The following is a 23,316-nucleotide window of genomic DNA, read 5'->3' on the forward strand; positions in this document are numbered from 1 at the left end:
GAAATATATTTAAACACCTCTCCAACAGATCTCAATTATAAAGTATTGACACACTAGCATCCTACAGAAAAACAACAGCCTTTCAACAGAAGGAAGGCATAAAAAGGAGGCAGCTTTTCTTAGCCATTTTAAACAATTGAATTGGGAGACACAATTAGGATGCTCTGCTCTTATGAGAATGCAGGAGCTGGAAATGCCTAGAAATAACTTACATGGATAAATAAATTAGATATTGACTCCCTCTTCTAGGGGATTAAGCCTATGGGTACATTCTGTAACCTCAATTCTTCTATTAATATCCCATGATTAGAGCTGTATCAAGCAAAAATCATGGGGCAAATGAAAGGAAGACAACTGGATTTCTAGCACCTGATTCTGCTTTCTGGTTTTATTCTGGTGTGTCTCCTGTAGTTTTTTCTGGTATATTAACCTGGTGTAACTCCTTTTAATCCAACGGAACTAGTCGTAATTTACCCTGGTGTAAGTGATAGCAGAATCAGATCCTCTAAGGGCTAGGTTGTGCTCTCCTAAGACCCACCTGCACCTTGGGTCCTGCTCTGAAGTGCAATTCCCCCAGTGATTCCCACGGGCAAGCAAGATGATGAGTATGGGTGAGGGTGTAGGTTGAGTCTTGGCTTTATTTACCCTACTTACTTGTCCCATGAGCTGGCTATGTCTGAAGGGGTGAAATAAATTAAACCCTTTCCAACAGCTGCACTAATTTACTCTTCCTACCTCATCCACCAACCCCAGAGATTTCTCCCCAGAGCAGGGGAGGAACTGCGGCTTAGAGGTGCATCTCAAAGACACGGTGCCTCCTCGGATATTCATCTTACACCACCCTTTGGTCGGGGATGTGCCTACAGGCACAGTCTAGTCTTAAAATAAGCCCAAGGCAAAATATTTATACACTTGCTGAAATTCTTGCCTTCAAAAATCTTCTCCTTAAATGTACTGCACTCGCATTCATGCACTTTACTAGTCTATTGGTATTGGTATTAGCATCTTGCTATGACTAATTTTGGACAAGGGATTATATGCATCCAGCTATCATCCACAACCCACCCTACAGAACAGTTATGGCAACATGTCAGGAGGGTTATGAAACCAGTTTATTATCAGTTCCAGCAAACTGCCTGGTTAGAATATCCCTCAGCTAGGATCTGAATCAGTAAATATTTCGGAAGCTCGGCTCTGCTTTTCATTGTTCAAAAATTTGGAATAAGTTATTAGTGTGTGTCCCGGAGCAATCACTCCAGATCTCCATTCCTTAAAGCTTTGAAGTTTAGTCCTTAACAAAATCCTCAAATGCTGATTGACTTCATGGTGGTACTAAATCTGAGCTTTTTCCAATTCCTCCTAAGATCCCTAAATCCCTGTATGTGTTCACCTGCAGAGAGATAATGACCAAAATGACCATGTCCTTCTTTTTCTTGTACACTACAAAGCTTCCTTGAGAGGAATGTCTCCCCCTCATGCCATTCGTTCAATGCTTCATACAACTAGCTTTTCTGTATTGGCGGCAGTGTGGTCTAGTGGCTAGGGTTACTGAACTGGGAACTAGGAGACCTGGCATCTATTGCTGATTCTGACCTGCTGTGTGTCTTTGGCAAGTCACATCACCTCTCGGTGCCTCTATTTCCCTTCTCAGCTTCTATCTGTCCTCTGTTTAGTTTGCAAGCTCTTCAGGGCAGGGGTTATTTCTCAGTATGTGTTTATACAGTGCCTGGTAGAAGGCGGCCCCAATCTTAGGGCACCTAGACACAACTGTAATACTGCTACTACTAATAATAATCTAAGCCAACAGATAAAAAGTATGTGAGCTGCCAAATAATGATCCTGAAATTCCTGGAGCACAAAGCAGACCCCTCATTCCCATTCCCCAGATTGTTCCATTTTCAGTCTTCTAGCCTATGCAGGTTGCAATGTCTAATCTCGAGGCATTAAAAATGCATGTTCACAAGGAACCATAAAAAGTTTTTTTTCTGTTGGACCTGCCAACCCTAAATAGCTGAAGCAGAATTTAATCAAACTCTAATTAAATTTTATATACAATATACTGGATAAGGAAGCCTTAAATATTCCAGATATCCATTCTATAATAGTAATTGTCAGACAGGACACAACTGCATCTTTGTTATAACTATTATCAGATTTTCCTGCTCTGGTATATGCATCTGAAACCGGATTAATTAAAATAATAAAATACTTAATAATTTAACTAAACATCATTAACCTGTTTTACTAGGCAAATCAATACCTTACATTTCCTAGATAATGGGAAAAACAAAAAAAAAAGTGTTTTTAAAATATGCACTTCTGGAGTAATAATTAATCAAAACTTGTTGAGTTGCTGAAATTAAACAGAGCATTGTTAATTGAGGGAAAACCCATTTTCTATGAATGCCTCTCTGGGACAAATGGTTCTTCAGGATTAGCAGAATTCTTCATTAGCTTCTTGTTGTTATCCAGAGAGTGTACATCAAAGTCATGGTCTCAGTATTTAAAGCTTACTAGTGAACAGCAAAGCAGACAAAAGCATAGTTGTGCTCTAATACTGTTCTTTTATGAATTATAAAGACAGCCTCAAAAAGTGTTGTTGTTTTGGGTTTTCTCTGGGTCATAAAAGTGACTTTGTTTATGGATAGTACTGTGTCCTGACTCCCTGCCCCTTTTGGGGGGGATGTGGGGAGAATTTTGGAGAACTGGATAGTGAAAGCCAGAGGAGGCTCAACTCAGAAGAGACAGCTCTTCCAGCTCCTGTTGGAAAGGGAAAGGTTTGAGTATGTATAGGACAAACACAAACCAAATGCAGCCCTCCTTTAACCAGTATAGGATTAAGGGAATGGTCCTTTACAACATTTAAGTTCTCCATCAAGAGCCTCTGACTCTGAAATGTTCTCCTCTTGAATATATGCCAGAGTCCATTTGTGTCGTCCTTCTGGGCAAGATTCTCATCATTTTGGTTTCCTTTTTAGATGTGTGTTGCATTTGGAGTGGGAAGTATTTTGTTTTGTGTAGTTGGGGTGTGATGTGTGGTATGTATGTGAAAGGGTGAGATATTATTTATTGTATATTTGAGCACTTGTTTTGGTGTTGTCTTATGTTGGAGCTTGATTGTATCTTTTTTTGATTTTTTAGACTGTCAGACACTTAAAAGTCTTCAGGCATGGAGTGCCATAGAAGTAAACATACATTACTTATCTATTTGCTTGCAAATGAAATGGCTACCTACATGGGGGAAGGGAAACACCAATATTATCTGATGTAGCGTCAGACTGTAAAGAAAGAATGTAGCAAAAATGAGAGTGGTGTGGACTAGTGGTCTGAGCACAGGCCTGGAAGTCAGGAATTCCTATAATCTAATCATGCCTTTGATACTAATTTCCTCCATGGCATTGTTTATAGTGTCTTCCTTAGTTTCCCTGTATGTGCTGATAACCCCTTCCCTGCCTCAAGGGCTGTTGTGGGGATCAATGTGTTAATACATGGAAAATACTTTGGAGATGGAAAGTGTTCTGTAGGTGCTGCTATCACTGTTACTACAGTGGCAACACTTGAGTCAAGGGAGTCTGTTGTACCTTGGAAATGCTGTGGGCAACAGAGATAATAAGATGCAGACTTGCCATGTCTCACATAATTGGAGTTAGGGTTCCTCATCATCTTTGACCTCAATCTTCCACAGCAATTTTTGGGTGTCATGCTTCAGATATGAAGGACGTTAGCATGCAGAATATTTGAATAGATTACTGAAAATAGACATGTGCAGGTGGCAATGTATGTGGGTTGTGAACTGTTCATGGATAATGAATTACACTTTCCCTTAATATTCAATTTGTGCAGTTTCCAGGAAAAAAATTAGATTGGATAGCAGCTAATTATTTTACCATTCTCCAAAGAATGCTTTTGGCAAGGTATCAATAGGAATTAATCATTAATAAAACTTAAAAGTAGCAGCTAAAAATGTTTGATTCAGAAATGGTATGTACCTGGCTTTCACTACACTAATTGATGTAAGAACTCTAAGTGTAAGGGAAGATATACTGGTAGGAGAGCCCACCTGGACAGAAAACATTGGGGAATGGCATTCATTTTGAACATGAAAGGATCACCTTCTACAGTATGCAGTGTAATACAATCTGGAAATAAATTCCCTTAGCAGAGCAGCAGAAAAGGGATCCGAAAGAAATTTAAATGCTGAACCTGCAAATGGGCCTGTTTGGTAAATAGAGATTGTGAAGATTAACATGCTAAAATATAAGAAGCCCTGTAACTTCACTCTCTTGGGAAAAATCACCAGCTAAGAGGTAGAAGAGAGACAGACACCATGAAAAACTGAAGTCCAGCTGAGGAGGGGAAAGATTATGCTTTTCTTTTCATAAAGTCCTGGACAGACACTTGGAAATCCAGTGAAATCTCTAGTTGTGATTGGTCAGTTGGATCCCAGTTTCTGCAGTCTTAGGAGTGCCTTCAATTCCAGTTGTACTCAAAGGAACTGAGGGCACTTGGCACCTCACAGGAGGTGCTCAGCAGTGTCACGGTTTAGGGCTGTCCAGAAAAGGATAGCAGCAGATGCAATGCATCCACAACCTCCATTTCACCTGCTGCTATCCTTTTCTAGACAGACATTCTGTGCCTTCTGCCAGAGTAAACTCACAGTGAATAAAAACAGACAATGATTTAGATCAGTGGCTCTCAAACTGTGGGTCGGGACCCCAAAGTGGGTTGCAACCCCATTTTAATGGGGTTGCCAGGGCCAGCATTAGACTTGCTGGGACCCAGAGCTGAAGCTGAAGCCAGAGCTCCAATCCCACCCAGGGTGGCGGGGCTCAGATTGCAACCCCCTTTCCCCACACCTGGGGCTGTGGGGCTCTGGCTCCAACCCCCTCCTGGTGTCCTGTAGTAACTTTGTTGTCAGAAGGGGGTCACAGTGCAATGAAGTTTGAGAACCCCTGATCTAGATTATGTAACACATATAAAGATACAACTGGGTGAGGTAATATTTTTTATTGGACCAACTTCTGTTGGTGAAAAAGACAAGTTTTGAGTAGAATTTCTGCACCATGAAACCTTGTCCAGTGCACTAAATGCCCCAACAACTATTATGTGGGTGAAACCAGACAATCACTATGCTTTCAAATGAACTCACACAGAAACATGATAAAAGACAAAAACAGCATATCATGTGTGGGCAAACACTTTTCACAAAACGATCACTCTATATCTGACCTCTCAGTCCTTGTTCTCAAAGGAAATCTGTACAACACTAGAAGCTTACATTCATAACTTTGCTAGACACTGAAAATCATGGTCTTAATAAAGACACTGGATGTATGGATTATTACAACAATCTGTAACACATTAATCCCCCTTTTTTTGTCCCATAATTGTTGAGGTGTTAATGGCCCACTTCATCTTGAATGCTTTCTTATAATATCTGTTAACTATTTATGCCAAAGAATCTGTTCCACCATGTATTTAGCTGTGACACTCTGAGTACCTTTCCCAGACCTGAAGAAGAGCTCCAAAACTTGTTTCTCTCACCAACAGAAGTTGGTCCAATAACCAATATTACCTCACCCACTTGTCTCTCTAATAGCCTTGGACCAACACAGCTACAATGACACAGAAGACAATATAAAGACAGGCATTTAAATAACAAATTGTACAAACACTAAATTATACACAGTTTGATTACTTTTGATCTGGAATGGCTCTTAAACAGAAATCATTGGGACTAGTCATGCTCCTCTCAAAGTTAATAAAGAGTGGGAGAGAGTCCCATTAGGTGCATTTGAGCATGCCACCTTTGGACTGAATTGGGGAGGGAAATGGACTACGTGGCCAGAGTTGGTGGCTGTCGTTCCTTTAGGTGTGGGGTGATCCTATCATATTTCCCCCTGTTTTTTCTTCCCAATAATCTATATTTATTTTTCACAAAAGCTGTGTTGGATAATTCACTTACTCTCTCCATACAGGACAGAGAAACCTTGTTTTCCACCTCTTAAGAATAACACTTCTGATGGAACCGAATTGAGTAGCTAAAATATCATTACTAGGGAGTGTTTTTAACTCCTGGAGTAGCCCTGGCGCACACAGATTTTTGGTGATGGTGGTTAGCTTAGAACTTGGGGAAGTCTGTGAAGATATTGTTCCAGTAACTGCATAGTTTATTACTAGATTACAGAATATATGAAATAACTACTCCTTTTCTTTTGTTCATCTATAGCTATTGTTGATCCATTAGAGGAATTTATGGATAACAGATGATGTGGGACTCCATCCAATAACCATGTGCAAATCTTTCAGTGGGAACTGCTGGCTCCAGTGATTCATCAATGATAATGTAATATTTGCTATGGAAAAAGAAAGCTGTTGCATACTAAGGCCTTGCTAAATAGGTAGATAGTATTCAGACTAGTGCATACTTAGGCTGACCAGATAGCAAGTGTGAAAAATTGGGACAGGGGGTGGGTGGTAATAGGAGCATATATAAGGAAAAGCCCCAAATATCGGGACTGTCCCTATAAAATCGGGACATCTGGTCACCCTATGCATACTGAACATGAATATTTAGTCAGAACTCTTCCTGGGAACACCTGTCTTCTGGAGTCAAGCCAACTTGCCGTTTTCTCACAAAGAGGTAATTATTTTCATAATCGACTTCAACAGTGCAGCAGATGCATAATAAAAGGTTGCTAATAGAATGAGAGAATATGTGATTAGCAGTATCTTTTGTAGTCCTGGATATTTACTAGGCAAAAAAAAAAATAGAACCAGGTTAGAGAGACAGAAAAGGAAAGGATGAGTTAGCATATGGAATGAAAAACAGATGAAAGAGAAGGAGGGAAGGAGTACATGAGACATAATGTGCTAAAAGGGTCAGGATACATGCAGAGAAGACAAAAAGGGATCAAAAGAGAATAAACCACCTGGTTTCTGATTTCTCAGTTGCAGGCGCCCTGTGTGGAACAACAGAACTGACTTAAGGCACAGAACAGACATCCCAGGATTTCATGCCAGTTATAAGTTAATAAGTTATCTTGGGTAATGTTTTATTTAGATAGGCTGTTTTCTAAATTGCTTCTAGCAAATGATTTAATGCCTTGTGCAGAAGTAACCAGGCATTTAATGTACAGCAGGGTAGCCTCTTCTAAATGTTTTGTTAACTTGCAAAAAAGTGGAAAAGGGCACACTGGGAGATAACCCTTTCTCATTAAAAATGGGTAGAAAATTACAGTGACCTTGAAGTTTGTCTCTCGTTACCTTCAGCTCCCATCTTCAGCAGCTATACAGAAAAATATGAGCTCAGCAGTGTTAGACATAGATGGTTAGGAGTACAAAGGAAAGGCCTTCCTGTGGGAAATCGAAGGGCTCCTTCGTCCTTTTATTTATGACACATAATGTCTGAAAAATGGAAACATCACAGATCCCATTTTTGGAAAGATGACTCCATTATGTGTTGGAAAAACTACATGAACAGTGATGCTTCTAAGAAAGACATTGTCATCTTTTTTTGCTAAATGAACAATGCTTTACTTTTTTATGTCTTAGAACTACAGTTATATAGTGTAAAAGGCAGCACTGCTGGGCAAATCTTAAATAGGGGAACAGAGCACTTGCCAGAGCAGATGAGATCAGTGTTCCATGTTATTCCAGGATCTTGTCTAGGAGAGTGATTAGGACCAGATACTTCAGATGGTGGATGGTTGTGAAATAACATACCCAATGGCAAAGTTTCTTCCTACCTCCCATTATTTAGTGGTTGGCTTATGCCTTGAAGCATGAGAGTTTATATTCCTTCTAAAACTTTCAATTTTTAAAATTACATAGTCAAAAAAGTGTTGTCATAAACACATTATAGTAGAACCTCAGAGTTTCGAACACCAGAGTTATGAACTGACCAGTCAACCAAGCACCTCATTTGGAACCAGAATTATGCAATCAGGCAGCAGCAGAGGGGAATAAAAGCAAATACAGTACAGTACTGTGTTAAACGTAAACTACTAAAAAATAAAGGCAAAGCAGCATTTTTCTTCTGCATAGTAAAGTTTCAAAGCTGTATTAAGTTAATGTTCAGTTGTAAACTTTTGAAAGAACAACCATAATGTTTTGTTCAGAGTTACGAACATTTTAGATTTACGAACAACTTCCATTCCTGAGGTGTTCGTCACTCTGACGTTCTACTGTACTTCAGGCCCTTGTCCTGCAATGGACATAAGGAAACAAGACTAAGGCGTAAATTTATAATGATGAGAGTGAGTTACCACTGGACAATTTACCAAAGGTCACGCTGGATTCTCCATCCCAGACAACTTTAAAATACAGAATGGATGTTTTTTTAAATCTTCCCTAGGAATTATTTTTGGGCAGATCTCTGGCCTGTGTTGTACAAGAAGTCAGTGGTCTCTGCGGGTTGACGCCCATCTGCCTGCATAACCCCATTAACATGGCAGTGCAAGGTGTCTGTCCACAAAGATCACATTACAGGATCAGGCCGTTCTTGTCAGACTGCATCTGCTCCCCGGGTGTCTTTGAGTCATACCTGTTTACTGCTCAGAAAAAGTTTTGGCTATTGATAAGACTGCAGAATCAACAGAAAATCAAACTGGAAAATATGCTGCTTTGCAAGTCGCCAGTAAATTCTCATTTCACAGGCTTAATTTCATGTGTCTTTTTTTTTTTTTTTTGCATACACAAATGTGGGATTTTGCAAATCCAGCATGTGTATACGCATTTTTATGGGTACTCCTGTTGCACCCACTTTTGAAAATTTGGATCTATTTCTGACCAATTAGTATGTAAAATATGGTTACTTTAAAAAGAGGGTTACTATAGCCTTCATATTTTAAAACTTCTTATTGCTTGAATGAGAAGCAGGTGATTAGGGGTAAACCCTTCTGTCTACTTTACAGCCCTAGGCAAAATTTGAACGATTGAGTCTTTTGAGGAGGCAGTGTGGTCTAGTGGGTGGGCACTGGATGAGAAATCAAGAGATCTGGGCTCTCTTCTCTCAGCTCCGGCATTGATCGGCTGTGCGATAAGCCGCGTGGGCATTCATGGCTATCTCTGTGACTTTGTTTCCCCTCTCACCCTTTGTCCGTATTGTCTGTTTGGGGCTGTCTCAGACCACCTTCCTGTACAGTGCCTAGCACAATAGGGCTCCAATCACAGTGGGAATCTCTAGGTACTCTTGTAATGCCTCTGCTACTAATAGGGAATCTAATAGCCTGCAGGGCACTTGCAACAATAAGGATTTAATTTCGCGTTTTAGCCTGATCCTATAGTTTAAGAAATCAGAGGAATTCCCCTCCCATGAGTAATGAATTTCTCTTGTATTTGTTGCTCTTTATCCAAGAGCTTCTCAAGCTACCTAACAGCTCTTCCTATTCTCAGTCATCCTCTGGGAATCAGTCTCCTGTTATCTGCTCCAAGTCAACCCGCGGTGTCTTTGAAGAGTGATGGGTAAGAAGCAGCAACAGTAGTATTCCAGGTGAATTTGTTGATACTACTGCAAAATACAGAAATCAAACCCAAACCACGCTTCTGTGTCAATTACTGAGGAAGTGAAATAAAGCAGCTGTCAGGCTCGTGACTGCTCTGTGTACACACTACCCGACATGAGCAGGCCTAGTCCTGATTCTTTAATTGCTTCACTAGTGTAATTGACAGAATTAAGTTCTTCTCCCATGTCTCTCCCAGCTGCGTTGTAAGGAACCTCAGCGGTTTTCAAGTTTCACTCACGAAGCAGTGAAAATACCCCAGGTTATTCTTTCCTCTCCCACTCAAACTCAGAAAGAGACCCATAGTAGTGGAACAAACACTCACCTGTTTAATATCTAACCTTTACAGTCTTCTGCCTACCAGGGCCATCACTACTAGTACTTCAAAACAAAGATGGGGAAGAAGCCATGGTCTTCACAAGAATTACAGTCAGACGCAAAGCATGACTTAATAGTACAATCGCTGGAAAGTTACACCAGGGATGACTTTGGCCCACCGAAGAAGTAAAAAATAAGGTATCTAATGCTGGAACATCATGTATTTTCCACTGGTACATGCACATCACACAAAAGAACCTCCCTCAGGCTGGATGGGTATGTTAGCAAAATTGTGCTCAGAGAAAAATCTCCTGTCCTTATTTAAAACATTGGCCTCAATAATGAGGCCTAAACCCATATTCTTTCTACATCCCATAGTTGGGAGGTGAGACTTTCTCCCAAGTGACAGTTAAGAGGTGACCTTACCTCCTAGATTTCTGGCTGTTACAGAAGATGCTCACATTAAACTAGGCATCTAAATGATGAAAGTTCAAGCTATTGAAGGACAATTGATACCTCGTTATTGGTCAATGCTCATTAGTTCCAGTACCTTCCTTTGTATGCATACACTCATGAAAAGACCAGAAGAAATTATAGTATAAACTATAGGATACAGGAAATGTGAGATATATTAAATATCCTATGAGATCTCAAGTCTATAGCTGCATTCAGAAACTCTGACACCTTGCAAGGAAACAGCTCTGACCCCATCAGCAGAGACTCTTTATTACTGATACACAGAGATACTTCCTGCTGTGTGTGAAACTTCAGCACAAAGGGGTTGGGAGATTTTAAGCAAACTTTTTTAAATAAAAGATGCTTTTTCTCCCTCTCAGCCAATTTTGTTGAGGAAAAAAAGCACTAGATCACTACTGTTAAACAAGCTTTATAGTTTTTCCCTCTCTAAGGAAAATAGCATGAGACTGGCATAATCAGGTGCTATATGACAAAATTGCTAGAAATGCAAGCATCGTGGAGTAGCTAAAAACCACTGAGTGGGGGGAAAAAAGAGAGCAAATGTCAGTGGCTGAAATAACATGAGTTGCGCTGAATTTCCTCTTTATACATTTTAACCCATGGCTGAACAAATGGTGATTGTATTTAACCCTTATATATGTTCAAAATGTACCGGTATGTCAGGAAACCAGGCATAAGCTAGAGCACTGCTTCTCAACCTTTTCCATATCACTGACCCCATTTTTTTTGTATCAGGATTCTCCTGGCTTTCCTTCCCTCTAGCTGGAATCTAACCAGGGCCCACCCTCCCGTTTAGCAGTATGAGGAGGGCAAGGAGGTTATGACACACTGATACCTCTTTGCAACCCCCTTGTGGGTCACGCCCCAGGGTTGGGAAACCATGTGTTAGAGAAGCTACACTAGAGTGCCCAATAATTGGCCATCTCTGGGTCTTATTGACAACTTGGCCTGAGCCTGAGGGCTGCACCTAATGGATTGTATCATTTGTAGCTGTCTTCCACTGCATTATGGACTTGCACCCTGCAAAGACTACAGGTCCTAACCTGTCACACTCCATCTTGATCCAAGGAGCGTTAAATTCGAAAGCAGCTCTGGGCTTCCCTGTAGAACTCCATGGGAGGCACTTGGCCTGCTGGCTACAATGATCAAAGCTGAGATACCCAGTGCTTTTTCAGAAGGAGGCTAATTTTTATTCTCGTCCCTGTGGATGGCATACCTCTTCTATGAGGGAGGCTATCTCTGCAAGGGAACACAGTAGGATTTGAGATATTGGGAGAATTGTAATGGTAGCATGTTGTGCAAAAAATGTGTTCCATGAATAGGCTTGATAAGCTGTACTGGAGCTATTTCATGTAACTCAGGATCACCAACTCTTCCCACCTCACTCTTTCATTATCTTTTTCTCAGTTTCTCCACAGCAGGATTTTTTCTTAGGGTGTAAAGGATGCAATGCATCTTCTTTTCCCCGTTTTTTGGCCTGACATCTCTTTACAGCCATAGCTAAATTAAGGTTAATAATGAAAGAACAAACAATCTTGCCAAATAGGTGATTTTAATTTTCTAGGTAGTTGTTGCTGTGACTGTCTTGCATCAGTAGGTGTGTGAGGTCCTGGGCATTAGCTAGATTCTTTACTGTTGCTGATGTTATATGTGCAAGATTTACTTGTAATGGACTGGCCTTTATTGACTCTTGAATGTGGCACTATATTGCATGATGGATGGTACAATGCTGCCTTTTTGTCTAGTATATTGATAGCAACAAAAATAACCAGATATTTTACAAATCGAAGTCCAGGACTGCTGCCCCATGTCACCCCCACAACAACTCCTCAGCTATCTCAATTTTTCAGCCTCGCTCTTTTTTCATTTTTTTTCCAAAACGTCATCAAAATTGATATTTTCCTGTGGAAAATATCTAATTTTGACAAAATGGCATTTTCTGACAGAAAAATATGCCACTGGAATATTTTCAACCAGCTCCTCTGGAGAGAAGGCACCTGTAATGTTTACCGCAAGATGGCTAAACGAGGTCAGTGCTATATCCCCAGCCCTGGCTGACTTTGCCTAGTTTACTTCATGGTGAAACTACAGTGCCTTATCTCCATGAGGATTTTACAATGGAATAGCTAATGCACATTTGTTATTCCACAGTAAAAACACACCTTTATTCTGGCAGTGAAGACAAAGCCTAGGAAGTATAGTCCTCGAGGAACACTATTGGTTTCATTTTCCTGAGGTGCAACTCCACTTTCAAAAGTTTGGGAAACACTGATGGAAAGAATAAATAACAGGTAAGACTTGCGTTCTGGGGCGCTAATCCAAACAAAAGGGTCAGATGATGTTACATAACACAATCACAAAGCCTGATTGATTTGTATAATCACCATGACCCCAAGATGTAACCACAGCTCCTTAATTAAAAAATCTCCTGTCTTTTTTATTTTCTATAATACATTCAGTTGATCCAAGGCAATGATGTCCTGGCAGCAACTCTTGGGAGCTGCTCATTAAAATTCTATTGCCAAACTGAAGAGAGGCTTTGGATAATTTTCTGCATTGGGTGGAATTCAACTCTTCTCTGAATACTGTTAAGTCTCTGTATGCATTTCTGGCATGTCTAACCCTGAAGTATCTAGGCACCATATGCAAAACTGAGAGCAGCATCATATCTGTTAGAAAAGCTCAGGTCTCCATGCCCTCCAGCAGGGATGACTTGTATCCATGGGGCTCATAACAATATGTCTGAGGAGCAAATATTTTGTTTTTTGGAATGGACCACATTGCCACATACAACAGGTTTCTGGGGTTGTTTTTAAATTCACAGGTGGAAATGAACTCCTTCCTCACACTTAGATCAGTGTTGAGCTCCAGGGCAGTCAATAGGGAAGCTTATATTGCCCTGCTGTAAATTGTAAATGTTGTGAATAAATAAGAATTGGGACCAAGGTTTTCCAGAATAACTAGTGCACTTGGGTGCCTCAATTTTGGGGTGCTCAATTTGAGACACTATAAAGGAATCTGACTTTGAGAAGGTGAGTGCTCAGCACTCTCCAGATATCAGACCACTTTAAGGTGTCTCACCTGGGCACCCAGAACCTGAGACTTCCCAAACCACTAGTCACTTTTGAAAAGCAGGGTCTTGGTCTCTGTCCAGAAACTTTCACAAACTCTATGTTCACTTCCCAAAATTTCAAACAGAAATGTGCAAATGTCTCCTAGGATAACAGGAGTAACAGACCAGTGGTTGTGAAGACAATATCTACCACTTGCTTCTCTTCAAAATGCTGTTTTAGTATTTGCAGCTGGATTTGTCATTGAAATTAGGTCCTGTTATGACTGCTGGTTCAGGGAGGCTGCATAACCTGATATTATGGCTTAATGGTGAGAAGTCTCACTACAAAGAAAGAATTCTAAAAATAGGATAGAACCATGTTTTGCATTTGCACCTTTCATATTCAAAGTATCCCAAGAAAGGTACAAATCAATGAGCTAAATAATGATGGGGCAGTGACTGTGTATGTGAATGTGTCAGTCATTGATCACTCAGCAGTAGCACACATGCAGCCTTGGACTCTGGAACTCAAGAGAGAACACTGACTGTGACATCACTATGTTTTTTATAAGTGCCATGAGATCTTCACATTTCACCTATATGGAAATCCACAGCTGAGTGTGTCATCTGCAGTACTCTCTGAGAGCACAGCACACTCCTGCAGCATCAGCACTGACTATGAGCTGAAGCTGGGGCTTGCAGTCTGAACCTGGTTTGTGACAGATCTGCTCATGTTTATGGTTTTGTAACTGTCTCAGTCTCTAGTGGTTGGCCTGAACACAGGGATACAACCCTATTACCAATGAAACTAATGGAGGGTCTTGTTTTGCTCAAGCTGAAGAGGCCTGTGATTTTTGGCCATGCGTTCCCATCCTCATGTCTGATGTGTGGCTAGCTGATGATTGAGGTGCTTGCCCAGAATGTGGCCAAAGCTTCTTATACCCTGCTGGGTCAGAGGTAGGAATGTTACCGAGTGATACTAATACTAATTATTTTAAATCATTAATTTAATTTAAATACCTATTTGAAGTCATTAGCACAAACAGCTGTTTTCACCATAATTATATTAAATGAGACACAATCTTCTCTCTTTCTCTTTTAAAGAGACCTTTGTATACTGAAGATATATTGATGCCACCCACAGGAGGAAGCAGGTATTTTTGGTATCCATGTCTTTCTCCTTTTCAACAATTAATTGTCCCATTTGTAAGCTTCAACAACTGAGGTTTCTTCAGCAACACTAGCTGAAGCAGTAGCAGTTAATGCCAGCAAGCAAACAAAATGGCGAGGAGCATATTAGTGAGGTATAAATAACCACAGGGTGATATTCAAGTGCTTATTATATACATCTCTGTGAGGGGGAAAAAAGGCTGCTTTGAACAGTGGAGTATAAGATGAAAACAAAAGAAAGCAGAAATCTAATTTAAAACTGTTCATCCTGAATCAACCAAATAAGGATCCCAAACTCAGCATACAGTACATGAATTCTTTGTGGTCCTGCCTGTCATTAACCCCTGTGGTTTCTCTGGAATAACATACCTTGCTTTAGTAAATCCACATTTCTTTCTTTTTCATTCCTTGGCCATATGCCAGTGCTTTCCTCCTCTCTGATGTGAGAGGCTCCATCAGTACTGGCATAGGACAACGTGATGCTACTGCCCCTTATGTTATTAAACTCCAGACTCATGTGATCAAAATGAAACCAAGATGGGGATGTCTTGGCTTTCTTGAGAACTCGAGTAGTTACATGGCCATGCTGTTATGCATTAATGATCTAAATAAGGAATAAGGCAGACAACACAGTTTTACACTGACAGAAATAGTTACAGGGAAGAGGTAAGTGGAAAAGACAAGGGAAATCACTGATTATAACAGATTATGCTTTGATGAATTTTATGTAAATCTGACTCTATGCTATAGAAGTAAATTAAATTTATTTTTGTGAGTGCATAAATACAATGATTGATCTTTGATTTTTATGCTGGGAATGAATTCCAGGTCACTGTGTTTTGCATACTGTGCTCAGTAAAATGCTGCTTTGAATTTGCACTGTATCTGCACTGAGAAGAATCAAGGTTTACAGTGTGCGTTTTAACATGTCTTCTACAAACACTGACACTTATGTTAGTGCCTCTAATTAGAGAGCTGAGGCTTGTTGGCAGAGGAATTCAGCTCCATTACAAGTTGTTGTTTTTTTGTTTTTAACATGCTGAGTGTTCTGGGTTTTGGCTACTGAATATGATTATATTGTTTGCTTTCTGTACTTCACACCTCATAGTGCTTAGGAGCAGCACGACAGGATTTGTCAGCTCTGCAAACACTTGACATGAGTAGGTTCAGAGCATAGGAATGACTGTCTCTGTTTCAGGTCCCCTTTCATTGGAGAATTGCATCACTGGAGAAATATGTTTTCAAATGTTCTTTGTAGATATCTTGATATCTACTCTTCATGTTGGGGGAAAATCACTGCAGTGTCTGTCTCTGTATTTATAGGGCCTCCATCAGTAGTAGTATCTAAGTGCCCCACAAGAGGCTTATGAATTTATCTTCCCAGTACCTGTGATGTAAGGGGTATAACTTAGATTTTACAGATGAGGAACTGAGGCCTCAGATGCCCAGATTTGTAAAGGTATTTAGGTGTTACTCTGCTCAGTGTTACAACACCTAACTGACTTGGAAGCCTCATTTTCAAAAGTGACTTTAGACACTTGGGAGCCAAAGTTTCAAAGGGATCTAAGGTCCTAAATCAGCTAGGCCTAAATACCTTTACATATCTGTGCCAGAGAGACTAAGAGCCTGATCCTGCAAACACTTAAACACATGCGTTACTGACAGATACAAATCAAGTTACATGTGTGCTTAAGTGTTTGCAGGATCAGGACCTAAGTGACTGGTCACACAAGATCACACAGGCAGTCTGCGGCAGAACCAGGAACTAAACCCCCATCGCTCAATGCTTGTCTCTGACCTTCGCCACAAGACCATCCTTCCTCCGTTTAGAGGTCTTCCTCCTACCCAATTTTAGGGCGATATATGGAAATTATAACCCCAGGTTAGCAAACTAATTAAGCATGTGCCTAATTTAAGCATGTGAATAGTTTCATTGAGACTACTCATATATGCTTCAAGTGAGCTATGTTCTTTAAGGACCTTGCCAAATTGGGGCCTTTGCCACCCTAGGCTTTGCTTTCCTTTTTAGAGATGTGAGTGGGATTTTTGTTAGAGGCAGGTCCAAATTTAAACCCAGATCTGAACACTCCAGTGCTTTGAAAAAGTTCAGATGGGGATCTGAATACCATGCTTCAGATTCAGCTGTAATTGTTCATACAGCGCAGCATGTCTACATGGAACTGTAGAGAGTGGGTGGGAAAAAACACGTATAATAAAAGGTTGCTATTCCTCCCCACTCCCCCCAAGTTATTGCAGGTTGAAAGTACCCATCCTTCCTGACCTATGGTATTGCTAGTGCAGTGCCATCATTTTAAGTGATCAGTGTCTTTTGTTCCCTCTGGCATTTAGACTGTCTCATGCATGTCAGGATTCTCACTCAGTTTGTGCATCTGGAGACGTTAACATACACAGACTCTGTCTTCAATTCCACTGCTTTTAATAGGCTACTAGGAGATTATGTACAGTGAGTTTTATGTGTTTGCTTTGCAAACTGTTCTGGCTGAATCAGTCCTTTGGAAAGATGCGGGTAGGGTTAGGGTAGTTAATTTCTTCCTCCACTGAGCGTCAGGGAGAACGTGCTGAAGCTGCAGATATCTTAAAACTTCCAACACAGCTGTCAGTTTTAGGGGTGGAGGAGACCCTAACACCCTCACAGTATCTTTCTTTTAAGGGGGAAGGTTTGTATTTCTGAATTTGACCAGCAGCAGCAGGCTAATTTTGCACAACCTATTGGACTCTGGAAATAGAGGTTCCCTCTGTAGGTGCAAACTGCGCATTCGGATTCTAGTGCTGAAGGAGGCAGGAGCTTTGTACCGTATGCATGTGACTGAAGCTGTGGTTGGCACTTGTATTTGATCGATCTTGGTTAGGAACTTGAATAATTACTTCTTTTTTCCCTTCTTTCCAGGTATTTAACTGTACTTAGACCGTGGCGATTTAGAGGCTGCACTTGGAAGAGCTTTAACTGAATGTACATATTGCCAAATGCACCCGTGGAAGCCGTGGGCTTTGTGGACTGAGAAGTTGCCGGAGGGAAAGAGAGAGCTTTAAGTCATGTGAAGGGAATTACCTTGCTTGGGGTGATGCTGGGCTAGCCGGAACCACCAGGGGGCGCTTGAGTAGGGTTCTCAGCCCAGCATCTGCCTCCAGAGCAAGACGCCCGGACTGCTCAGAAGGTGGAAATCTCTCATTGTGTGAAGCTGCTGTTTCCCAGCGCCACACCTCCCACCTCGCCTAGCAGCGGCCATCGGTGCTCCAACCACCAGCTTTCCCGATGCCCTGAGGATGGAGCCGGCTTTTCCGGAGGGATCAAGCTCCTGCCCTCAGAGCAGCACCTCCACCATCTCCTCTCTCTAAACCAGCCAAGCCCAGGAGCCAGAATTTAAAGAACAAACAGGGACACTCTCACCCCGCTCCACAGGAATCTGGGACCAGCCCTTTGCTCCCGGTCACTTGCACAGGTAGGTGATGCGCTGGCTGCTGAGAGAAGCGTCTGTCCCAGCGGCTATGGGGCTCTAACTTTCTCCAAAATATGTGGTTACACTTAAGGAAAAGAAACTTTAGTCAATTTCTTCTCCCTTTCTTCCCACCTGGGGATAACGGCTGAGTGATGCTAACTAGCAATCTATAACCTGAGCTTGTAAATGACCTACGCGCTGGCTTTTCCAGGTGCGACCTCTGGTCTCTCTGATTTCCCATGCAGTGTTACTGTTGTGGATCTCCTAGGCATATCCTTTCTAGCATAGTTATATATATTTGCTAGCTTGATCTGAAGAGAAATGAACGTAATTTGACCCATCGTGCTGAAGTGCAGGATGCTAACTTGGCTCTCGCTGTTATTTATACAGTTGAGTACGGATTAATATTTCAGCGAGTGTGCTCCTTTCTATGATGAACTGGATCGATATTCTCTGTGTGCTCGTGTGTGTTTATCCCCAACTCCTCCTATGCAGCCGGCTGGATGGCAAATGCCTAAAATGAAGCTGAAAGGGGGCTCCCCAGAGAACGACCCAGCAGCAGTTTGTTAAATAATATTGAAGATTCACTCTACAAATGCTGGAAATATTTGGAGAGCAATAACAGTGTGTCTTGGGTTGGAAAATTAAACCCGGCTCAGCCAGGTGATATTACAGGGCAAAACACACAAGGACTTTTGGGTCCTAAGGCAAAAGTTTATTGCTGTTCCTGAAGAATGTCAATATTTGTTTGATTATCCTCTCACGCCCCCCACCCCTCTTTATTTAGCTAGGTACATTTCATAAAGAAGCAGTGTCTCTTTCTTTCTCTCTATTTGTGGGTCTTTGGTGCCTCTCTTACCTGCCTGAACAGGTGCTGGAGTTCCTGATGACCTAAAACGTCTCAGCATGCAGAATGATGGCCCATAATAGAATAAAATAGTGCTACCAGAAATGGCTCATACATAGATAATGAGTTGCATAGAATACATGATGCAGATGCTTAATAGCAGAAACACTGGTACAGCAGGATGATCAACACACACGTACCATCCTCCATCCCCCATCCTTAAATGAGGTTGGAAATTAGAATTATGAAAAGTGTCAGATGAGTTTTTCTTGCTGTTCATACAAGCAACTCCAAATCGTTGTCTGTTAACTTGAAAATATTAATGTATTTTTGAATAACAAAATCCTTAGTGTCAGCTAATCAGAATTCTTTATTTCCTTAGTGCAAACTTACCCTTCACTTACAACAGGGCAATTCAATTAAACTTACCAGTGTAACTGAGGGGGGGAGAATTTGGTCCTTTAATATTTTTGTTCACGAGATTTGTTTCTTAATTCTTGTAGTTTTAGCTCATACAACTTCCGTTTGGATTAGTTTCTGTAATTGGAAGCTGCGTGCTGAGTTGCAGGGGTGTGAGTGCTGTTTTCAAAGTCAACTTCAAGAAAGAAAAGAATTGAGGGAGTTTTCTCTTTAATCTTCTAAAAGCACCTGGTAGATATAATAGTGTGAGATCAATTCAGTATATTTGAAGGGCCATACATCTTCCACTGTCAATTCCACATTTGCTTTAAAACTTTCAACTAGAGAACACACATTATTTGTTAAATTTTTCCAGGCAAGATTTAATTATTTATTTGGTATTCTACATAAGGGAGAGCACTAATGTGATTAATTTTTGCATATGGTAGATTAAGCATAAAGCAAAGTTCAGTTCTCATTACAGTGTGAGTTTTGGATTTGCTTAGTTCATATAATCTGATGTTTTCAGAGCTCAAAATAAACCTTTTCATTAAAAGAGAGAGAAATGGGACTTGATCTTGAAGCCCTTAATCAGCCCTGTTGACTTCAATAGGGAGTTTTGGCTGATTAAGGACTGCAGAATAGTGCCTCTTTGTTACACAATTGGCTTTGTGTGTGCAATTGATTTAGATAACTTTGCATCTGGTCCTCTTTTCATGTTTCCAGCTGAGCTGCTGCAAAGTAGAATTCATTTAGGTGCTCACTTCTTAAAGAATCAGACAAATAAATCAGAGACATAAATGTACTAGCGACTGTCAGAGAGAACACAAAAGTTTGTTAGTTAAGTGGAGGAAGAGATGGGGTTGGTGAGGGTATTGATTGAGAGAGACATGCTCAGATAAAACAGCAACGAGTAGCAGTATAAAAGCCTAAGAAAAAGGCACTGATTCAGATATTGAAATGTATATTATTATTGTCATTATTTGTATTGCAGTTGTGCCTAGGTGTCCTAGTTATGAACCAGGACCTTTGCTAGGCACTGTACAAACACAGGACTAAAAGCTGGTCCCTGCCCCAAAGAGCTTTGTGGATGTTTAGACAGAAACCTTACAAAGGACCAATGTTACTTACATAGTTGTATTATCCCCAAAACGTTACTTCATAGTGTAGAAAAGCCTTCACGCTAGCACATATCCAAGAAACGCTCCGCCAGTTTACGACTTCATCTTTTCTGGGGCTATTGCTAGAATACTTGACAGTGAACATACGCAGATGGAGTCCAACAAGCTTCACAGCCCATCAGAGCCATTTGCCCAGCTTCAAAGCCTGTGGCTGTAAAAATAGTTTGGTTTTGGTTTTAAAATTCTGCAAAAGTAAAATAAATCAATCACTCTTGCCCATGTTTAGTATAGTAGCAGCACAGCAGCAACCTTCGCTTGAAGAGATACTTTCAGTGTAAGCCCCTTTACTATGGAACTCAGTAACTTTTTGGGGAAGGGGAACACCTTTTGGACTGACATTTCTCAATGTTGATGTTGGCTTATGGGAATTTTGGAGGGGAAGTCTGTGTAAATTCAATTTAGCCACTCTTCAAGTGTGAAAAGGCCCTTAGACCCCACACCATGAAACCCAAAGCCTGTTTATTATAAAACTTCCCTTACCACAAAAAGACAATAACGTTGCCTGAAGGCAGGTGTCTTTGAAAAGTGGGAAGCAATTTCCATTAAGAAATAGTGGAGCAGATACTGCATCTGAGCTGGTACATGTTGGTGTGGTTCCATGAATTCCAGTGGAGCAATGCTGATTTATCCGAGCTAAGAATCTGGTCCAACAAAGGTATTTGCATTTGAAAATCACATCATGCACACACACATGAGGATTGAGATCTTCAGAGCAATGAGGGGGATTTGGATGCTGGAGTCCCTTTACTATTGTGCTGAATAGGGATGGCTCTATGGTAAGTGCTTTCCTGAATCAGGACCGTAGAGGGCAGTGTGTTTATTAACTGAATTCAAACTCAACTATCTAATTTATTTAGGAAAAGAGACGTGTAAAATTCCAAAAGAGATGATTAATATGAACATAAATAGCATTTGCAATTCAATTAGCTGGTATAAAATTACAAAGGCTATCAATTTGCATGATTGAGGGCAGAAATTGGTCTGAAGTAGGAGGTCAAATTTACCACATTGTAAAATTCACCTATTTGCAAGATTAATGCCATTAATGACAATCAGGCATTCAAATGCAGAAAATCATACCCTAGACATATTTTGACTAACTTTTAACAGTTTTCCAAGGTGTGGTGCTCCAGATATATACAGGCAAATGTAAATCCACCTGATTGCATCACACATCTGTAACTACATCGTGGGTATCCCACAATAAAATAAACATGACCCTCTGTATTTCTAGGTATAGAACATAATAGTTAGCACACAATGTTAAGGTTCCCTAGGCGTTTCCTTTATATACCATTATGTCTTGTATTTGACTGCTCTCTCTGACAGACATATACATTTGTGTCTGTATTTGAGTATCTCATAGTATATTCCAATAAAAATACGTGCAGTTATTTGAATGGGCTGTCACAATTTTCCTTTGTCTAGTTCTTTTCACACTTCAAGCAACAAGCAGATGCAGAAGAGAAAGTCCACTATATTAATGCAATGGTAGGGTTGAGAATTTGAATGCATAAAAATCAGAGTATTCCAAGTTATGGTTTCCAAGGCAACCATTACCCAGTAATACTTCACATAAATATGAAGGCATAGAATTTAACAGCGTATAATCTGATACGCTGCACCACCTAGGCAGCTCCAAGCAAATATGAAGTTTAAAAACACAAAAAAGGGGGATAACATATGTACAAAGAGCTATGTTATGGTTGCTGTGGGAACCATAACTGATTTTCTTAATTTTGCGTCTTGACACTCTCAACCATATTGTGTTATTGTATTTTTTGTACTGAAAAATGTAATGCACAGCTTTAAAATGTGAATTAAAATAATGTAATTCTTTACAGGCTTGTCTTCACAACGAAACTTACCCATTGCTGACAACGGGTGCAGCTCTGAGAAGGTTTTAACTACTGCTACTCAAATGGTGCTGCGTGCAATGCATCCTTGTCTACACTTGCTGCTAAAATGTTCAGTATCCATTCAGCTGCATCCATTCCTGACACCAGTTGTCAACAATGCGTTATTTTTGCAGTATAGACTAGGTTTTAGGTGACCTGACACATTAACTACTAGCTTTCCCTCTAGTCTGTCACTCAAGAGTCACATGCCTATCACAAACAGGTAAAATAAATAGTGCTATTCTACAATCGTACAAACACTACTGAGCGCGTAGTGCTTTCTTTTGTTAGCCCTGATTCAGGAAAGTACCCCAATTCAGGACAGCAGTTAAGCAGGTGCTCAAGTCTGACTTTCAGTGGGAGGTAGGTGCCTTTGAAAATCTACAATGACTTTAGTGAGTGTTAAGGGCATGCTTATAATTAAGCACATGCTCAGCGCTGTCCTGATGAGGGATGAGCGCAAGCCTAAATGTGTCATTGAATCAGAGTCATAGGCACCCTTACATTATATGTGTGTGTATAGACTAGGCTTTATATAAAATATATATGGCATTAAAGTCAACTGTACCATAAGGCTGGAAAGTATTTTATTAGGGGATTTTGGTGACAAACTAAACCAGTAGCTTCCAACCTTTTCATACTACTGTACCCATTTCAGGGGTCTGATTTGTCTTGCATACCCCAAGTTTCACCTCACTTAAACTACTTGTTTACAAAATCAGACATAAAAATACAAAAGTGTCACAGCACATTACTGAAAAATTGCTGACATTCTCATTTTTATCATATAATTATAAATTAAATAAATTGGAATATAAATATTGTACTTACATTTCAGTGGATAGAGCAGTATAAACAAGTCACTGTCTTTATAAAATTTTAGTTTGAACTGACTTTGCTGGTGTTTTTTATGTAGCCTGTTGTAAAACTAGGTATCTATCTAGATGAGTTGATGTATCCCCATGGGGTGTGCATACCAGGGGTTGAGAACCACTGATCTAAACCACAAAAAT

The 23,316-nt window shown here is 40.5% G+C and overlaps 1 protein-coding gene across 2 annotated transcripts in view; it reads left to right on the forward strand.

Annotated features, from left to right (window-relative positions):
• The first annotated feature begins 17,164 nt into the window (after positions 1 to 17,164).
• CPNE4 (copine 4) overlaps positions 17,165 to 23,316 on the forward strand; it is a 327,733-nt gene continuing 321,581 nt past the window's right edge. The window contains exons 1-2 of one of the 2 annotated variants that reach the window (XM_054021033.1): positions 17,165 to 17,198; positions 17,429 to 17,981. The gene's annotated coding sequence lies outside the window, so the exon portion shown is untranslated. Of the gene's footprint in view, positions 17,199 to 17,428; positions 17,982 to 23,316 lie in introns of those variants that run through there. The other variant, XM_054021034.1, reaches the window with a different exon arrangement.

The sequence above is a fragment of the Malaclemys terrapin genome, chromosome 2 (assembly GCF_027887155.1).
Source record: "Malaclemys terrapin pileata isolate rMalTer1 chromosome 2, rMalTer1.hap1, whole genome shotgun sequence".
Taxonomy (NCBI): domain Eukaryota; kingdom Metazoa; phylum Chordata; order Testudines; family Emydidae; genus Malaclemys; species Malaclemys terrapin.